General features: G+C 35.3%; 1 long non-coding RNA gene across 1 annotated transcript; it reads left to right on the top strand.

Annotated features, from left to right (window-relative positions):
* The first annotated feature begins 116 nt into the window (after nt 1-116).
* Nucleotides 117-885, top strand: LOC108747126. Its single transcript, XR_001939218.1, has 3 exons — nt 117-339; nt 598-700; nt 849-885. It is a non-coding gene; the product is annotated as an uncharacterized LOC108747126 (long non-coding RNA).
* Nucleotides 886-7674: the final 6789 nt, after the last annotated feature.

The following is a 7674-nucleotide window of genomic DNA, read 5'->3' as shown; positions in this document are numbered from 1 at the left end:
ATATATATATTTTAATCTTAGAAGACAAAGTTATAGTGAATTAAAAAAAATAGTTCATTAAAATTAGTTTAATTAGTATAAATGCAATATTTTCAATGTTAAATTGCTTGTTTTGATTGTTCTTTGGAAAAAATTTTTTTAACTAGTTGATAGTGATGTCAGACATGCCCCGCACTTACGCATGCGCGTTGTTTATAGCTTAGTGCGCAGTGCTGTAGTCATTAGGTTAGGTTAAGGTACCATTACATGCAAGCGTCGGGCATCAAACATTTGCGCAGAAACTTATTGTGCACGATTCTGAATTTCCTGATTCCAGCTTCTTGGTGCAAAAGATGATAAGTAAGAGAAGTTATATTCTAATGTATATTACCTTTATAGACTACTTCTACACATAATACTAAAAATTTATATTTATTTGAATTACTTATTATGAAAAATAAAATTCTATTATTGGCAGTGTACATCAGTCTTCAATGTAACCTCATTTAACTAAGTATTAATTTCAATCAAAAATCTTTTGTATATTTTATCAGATACTTAATTCTGTTTTATGTATTTGTTGTGTACTAGAATTATTTTGTAACATATATTTTGTAGGCATCAAATGTGATATTTACTTGTGGAATCTGTTTGTCGTATGTGGAAGAAAAAACTATTACGTATCATAAATGTGTTCAAGAATGGCACAGTGTAACAATAGGTACAAATACTAAAAAATTTTATCCTACTAATCGTACGATCTAATTTTTATTTTTATTAAACTATAGGATTAAACTACTTAATAATAAAACTCTCTATTAAGATATTTAAAAAATTATAAAATTATAACAAACATTTTTTTATAATAGTGAAAATGGAGAATATTTAGCAAGAATGACCTGGGAGAGTAAAGAACAAGTATTGTTATTAAAAAAATATGTCAAATAATGCTCAACAAATACAAATAAATAATAAAGATTTAGCTCAGTCAAATTCATCCAAAATTGAATGTTTCACTGCGAAAAATATTTCACAAGATTCAACAATTATACGTGATAAATTGGATAATACTATATTAGAAGAAATGTTAATTGAAGAAGTTAGAAGAAGACCCTCCCCCCCCCCATATACGATTATATGTTGCCTTTGTCTGCCCATGGAAGAAATAAAATTGCAGACTTATGGAAGAAAATTTCTGAAGCTCTTAATGGTAATTATTTTACATAAGATCGAGTCATAAAATATAATATATTAAATATTTGAAAAGTAAGCTTTAATAATGTTTTAGATCTTATGAGAAGATCTGAAGATGCAAAAAAAACACTGGAAAACACTTAAAGATACATTTAGTAAAGTAGTGGCCGAAGACAAGAAGCCCAGTAGATCAAGTAGAGTTTTAAAAAAGCCTTAGAAACATTTAGAACTAATGTTTTCTTTCTTACGATCGGTATCTATACACAAAAGATATACATAAATTATATACAAATAACTAATTACGAACATGTTTTTTAATGGTTCCATTTCTAATGTTACAATAAACGAGTCTGATCTTTCTGAAGATAACAAACGATCAAAGAATTTAAAAATAATGAAATAATTAATATTGTTACATGAAACTTATATCTATTATTTGATTATTTAATTAATTTCTTTTAAATTGTATTGTATTGAGCATCATATTTTTATTATTTATTGATAATGTTTACATATAATGTATTACATGAACTTCCGCTCTCTAATCTAAATCTAACTAATTACTAACTAATTACTAAACAGTTACTGAGCATTCTCTGATACATTTCTTTCTCTTCTCTTTCTCTGTACCTCATTCATCCATGCATATCCTGTCCCGTCATCATTCAAAACTTCTTCCACTCTCCCTTTCATTCTTTCCATACCCTCACACTCTTTCATTATATGTTCCAGACTCTCATTTCCCTTCCTACATATTCTACATATGAAATGCGCTTCCCCCATCCAATATCTATTACACCCTTCCTCATTTCCGCATCTCCACCTAGCTATCAATTTCACTTTCTTTCCCTCATTCTTTTTAGCATTCTTTATATACCTTGGTATCCCTTCCACCCTTATTCTTTCATACCTTTTACATGATTTCGACTTTTCTATCCGTATCCCTCTTTCCTGACTATCTACTTCTCTATCTTTTCCCATCATCCATTCCCACTTTCTCTCTCCTAACTCCTCCAGTGCTTCCTCACTTACCCCGCATCTCCACATATATTTTTGTCTCTCTACGCTTTCTTTAGTCCATTCACTCTCCTCATTCTCTCGTTCTTTTCTTTCTCTCCAGCATTCTCTGCCTACCTCACTCATTACTCCCTCCCCTAGTTTCTCTTCAAACTTTCCTGCTCTTATACTTGCCTCTATTCTCATCTTCCCTCTTTTTAGCTCCTCCCTGCATATATACCCTGGAGTCCACCTGTCTAGCCCCAGAACCCATCTAATATACCTTTCCTGTAATCCCTCAATTTCTTCCCATTCCCTATATCCCCATATCTCCACTCCGTACATTACCACACTCTTCACTAGGCTGTCAAACAGCTTCATTCTCCATTTTATATCCCCACTAAATCTTCTCTCTCCCAGACTCCATACCCACCCCATGACCATCTTTGCTTTCCTAACTCTGTCTCTAACCTGCTTTTCTTCTCCATTATTCCTACTCATAATATACCCTAGGTATTTTATTTCTTTCACCTCCTCTATTCTTTCTTCTCCCCACCACCAGAATCTTTCTTTCTCCCTTCCTCCTCCTTTCTTAAATCCTATTATCTTCGATTTTCCTATATTCAGTTCTAATTGTTTCCCTTTTAGGTACTTTCTTAACGCTCTGACCAAATTTCTCATATCCGCTTCTTCTTCCGCTACTAATGCTACATCATCCGCATACTCTAAGCACCAAATCCTATCCCTCCCTATCTTCACCCCTTTCGTGTATTTTCTCATTTCATCTTCTAAATCTGCTATGTATACATTGAATAAAGTTGGGCTAAGTGGGCATCCCTGCCTTACCCCTTTTCCTACCCAGAATATTTCACTCTCATAATTCCCCACTCTTATCTTACAATTAGTTTCCTCGTAAATCTGTTTAACCCTCCCTATCAAATCCTCCCTTATCCCTCTTTTCTGCATCATTGACCACAGTATCTCCCTATTCACGTTGTCAAACGCCGCCTTCAGATCTACGAAAAATACCCACAGTCTTCTACCTTTTTCTTTTATTCTCTGTCCTATTATGTGCTTCATTATCTTAATATTTTCTACCGTCCCCCTCCCTCTCCTAAACCCCGCCTGCGTCCTACTCCACCCGTTTCTCTCATCCAGATCCTTCACTATTTTCTTATTCAATATGTTGGCATAGACTTTGTACCCTGTGCTAGTTAGCATCACCCCTCTATAATTCCCTACTATATCCTTGTTCCCTTTCTTCCATATCGGTACAATCACTCCCGTTCTCCATGTCTTTGGGAAGCCTTTTCCTTTCCAAACCCCATTAATAATCTCTGCCAACTTACATCTTATCTTCTGCCCTCCTAGTAACCATGCCTCATTTTTGATTCCATCTATCCCCGCCGCCTTCCTCTTCTTTAACCTCTTTATCTCTCTCTCTATATCGCCCTCTTCTAATCCTTCTTCATTCCCCCATGTCTCTTTATTTTCCTTAACACTATCTATATCCCCTATTCTCTCCTCCCTCCCCCCTAGTACTTCCCTAAAGTGCTTTACCCACTCTTCTATACTAATTTTTTCACTTACTCCTTCTCTCTTACTTCTATACTTATTTATATATTTCCATGCCTGACATTCTGTATTTATCTTCTCCAATTCTTTTTCCTCTCTCTCTTTTAATCCCAACTTTTTCCTGTTACATAGATCTCTATATTCCTTTCTTTTTCTATAAAATTCTCTTCTCTTTCTTTCTATCTCTTCCCCTTTCGCTTTCCTAAAATTCTTTTTCGCTTTTTGTGCTACCCGTTTACTCTCTCTGCACTCTCTGTCCCACCACGGTTTCCACCCTACATTCTTGCCCTTTTTCATTACTTTATATTGTGTCGCTTTTCTCACTACCTCTTCCAATTCCTCCCACCCCTCCTCTACCCCTTTACTATTCCATTCTACCCTCTCCACTCTTTTCCTATATTCGTTTTCCCCCTCTTCTGACCAGTCCTGATATTTTATTTCCACCTCTTCTACCTTTGTTCCCCCCTCTGTCTCTCTTTCTTTCCCTATTCTCACCATTACCGGTTGATGATCTGATTCTATTCTTATACCTACTTCAAATCTGTCCACTTTCTCCCACGCTGCCCAATTCACTACCCCCAAGTCTATCACTGAATTTGCCACTCTTTGACCCTTCCCTTCGAATGTCCACTCTCCTTCTTCATCTCCTTCCTTATTTCCGTTCAATATTATCCACCCTCTATCCTCTATCAATTCTAGAAGCTGCTTACCTTCCTTGTTCACTACCTTATCCTTAGACTTTCTTTCCTCCTCCATCCCTACCTCACTTACTCTACCCCCACCCCCCCTCTCTCCTATTCTAGCATTGAAATCTCCCCCTATGAGTAGATTTTCCTCCTCCTCCCCTTTCACTCCTTCATCCAGGTCTAATAATACCTGGCCCCCGTTTACTCTATTATATACCGTCACAATTCTCCAAATCTCATTCCCATGTACTACTTCCCTTTCTTGGATTCCTTCCTTCTCTATTCTATCTGTAGCCCTTTCTTTGACTTCTACCTTTACTCCCGTTATAATCCCCCCCATCGCTCTACCTTTTCTACTTTCTCTCCTGGCTGCTTGGTGTTTCCACCTCCAGCCCCCAGGCAGTCTATTACTAAATTTCTTCCATCTTTTCTCTTCTAACCACGTTTCTGTCAAATTTACAATATCAAATTCCTGTATAAATTCCCAAAAATCCTCGTCTTTATTCTCTATTCCTGCTACATTCCAAAATATAACTTTCATACCCCCCTTATTTCCTTTACTATTGCAATTAATATTCTTATTTTTTTTTCCTTTATTATCCTTTAATTCTACGTCATCCCTCTGTTTTTTCCCCTTATCTACCATACTTCCATCTCCATTGTCCGAGATCTCCCCGTCTTTCTTATCTATACCTCTCCTCCTTTCCCTTTTACCCTCCCTCTTTCCTATTCTTCCCCTCTTTCTGCCTTCTTTCCCATCTCTTTCCCTCTCCCTCTCATCCAAACGACATTCATTCACATTTATTTTCACGCCTTCACTCTCTTCCTCTCCATTTATTCTTCCCCTCTTCCCTGCACTCTCATCCCTTCCTTTCATACTCTCCCACACTTCTCTACGCTCATTCCCCCTTTTTCTTTCACTCTTACTGCTATCGCTCTTATCTATTACTCTATCTCTACATATCTCTTCTTTCTTCTCTGCCTTACTATCCTCTACAGTCTCTTTCTCCAGCCGTCGATCTCCCGCTCGTTCTCCATCTTCACCTTCATTTTTCTCTTCAGCTTGTTCTCCGTTTATTCTACCCTCGCCGCTCTTGCAAAATCCCTTTCGGTTTCCATTCTGTCCCTCTCATAGTTCCATACATACTTTATTTCTCCTATATATGCTTTTGCGTATCCGACTTTTACGATCCTTCCTTTTTTCTTCTCTTGATATGCCCATTCTCTTACCCTTTTCTGTATCTCCCTCTCTTTTCTTGTCATATCTTCATCCACATATATTTTCTTCCCTCTTAACTTATACTTATTTTTCATAATCTTCATCTTTTCTTCAAAGTTTTCTAATTCCACTAAAATAATTTTCTCTTCTTTTCCAATAACCTTTACCTCTTTCACTCTTATTTTTTCTCCACATATTCCATTACATAGATCTTCTACTACCTGCCTCGCTGTTCCTTCCTCAACTTGCTCTCCTTTTATCACAATATTCTTCTTCCTTTCTCTTCTTTCTCTTTCCTCTTCTCTCTTTTTTAGCTCCGTCACCTCTCTTCGTAATTCCACATTTTCTTTTTTCAGTTCTTCTATCACTTTCGCATTTTCTTCTCTCATTTTTACCAGCTCTTTCTTCAGCTCCGTCATTACCTTCTTTTCTAAGTCTCTATTACTATCCTCTATTTTCTTAATAATTTCCTTCTTAGACCTTTCTTGATTCTCCCCCATGTTTTCCAGAATTTTTTCAATCTTTTCCATTTGCGCCTTTTCTGTATCTATTATTATTTCAGCCTTCTTCCTCCGTTTCCCCTCCTTCTCTTCACTCTCACTATCGGTGTCTTGCTGCTCTCTTCCCCCCTTCCACAGCCACGATGAAATACTCGATATACTCTCTCTACTGTTACTTCTCTCCCTTCCCAGCTTTTCCGCGTTGGATGGTCTCCCTCTCTTCCCCGCTCTCGTTTCTTCTACTTGTCCCCGCTTGCTACTCGATGCAACCGCCTCTGAGCCGGTGTCTTCCTTCTCTATCTCTAACCTCTCTCTCATATCCCCTTCTGGCAACACCTGTCCCCGTCCACTTGTCGAAGCTTGGCTATCACCACACGTGGCGACCGTTCTCAATTTCAGGTTATGTTAATTCTATCACTTTACCTGAAGAAATCTCCCGGGCACTCTCGATTTTCCCGTTGAAAGATACCGGAACTTGTGGCACTTTTTAACTTGCCTAGATCCTGAAACAGATTAACGCCCGCGGGCACGAAAATGCAGAATACAATCCAAATTATTTGGCAGTAACGGTTTAGCGAACCTTTCAGCTACTCACCGGAAACGGAAGTCCAGCATCATATTTATAATTTATATGAAAATATTCAAAAGAAATATTTAAATCTGTTTTAGATCAGTCATCTAAATATGAGACTAAAGACAATAATGATTTTAATGCAACAATGCTTCGTATAGCTGATGCACTTTGTAAACTTAGTCTAGAAAAGCAAGATAAACTTTTAATAAAATTTCTACAAGATATTACGAAAGAAGGACGAAACAAATACAAATAAAGACTAAATCTTAAGTTTCTTTTAAGTCATTTTTATTGATAATTTTTAATGTAAACAGTAAAGTACTCAACAGAATATAATTATTATTCCAAAGTTAATTTTTTAAGATTTAACTAATCATTTTCTCCTTTATTAAAATATATAGATATATATTCGCAGCATTTTTCTTGAATATTAGTTATACGTAGATAATAGAATTAGTATTGCATTACTCGTCTTAGAAGGTGGCTAGCTAAAATACAAAGTACCAAATGAAAAGTACAAATACCAAATATACATTTATGTTAACTTATTAAAGATTTGGAAAATGATTTTTTAAATCTCTAAAATAATGTATGTATAATTTCTATACTTATTATATATATACATACATATATACATATATATATATCCACATACACATATATGTATAAAAACTTTAAAATATAAAATGCAAATATAATAGAGATTTAAAAAAATGTTTTCCAAATCTTTTTAGCTTTTAAGGTACACTTTATTTTTTTTCGAATAATTAGAAATAATGTTACTATCTTTGACAAAAATAAAATTCTTTTATTGAAAATCAAATTTTGATGTTAACTTATGATTTAGAAAATGTCATATCAAATATATAAATTTCTTATTATTTCTAAATGTTACTTACCTTTTATCTCGATATAAAATATGCCTGATTCAAAAATTTATTTATTTATAAA

This window comes from Trachymyrmex septentrionalis, unplaced genomic scaffold (assembly GCF_001594115.1).
Source record: "Trachymyrmex septentrionalis isolate Tsep2-gDNA-1 unplaced genomic scaffold, Tsep1.0 scaffold194, whole genome shotgun sequence".
Classification (NCBI taxonomy): Eukaryota; Metazoa; Arthropoda; class Insecta; order Hymenoptera; family Formicidae; genus Trachymyrmex; species Trachymyrmex septentrionalis.
This window is presented reverse-complemented; position numbering and strand designations above follow the sequence as displayed.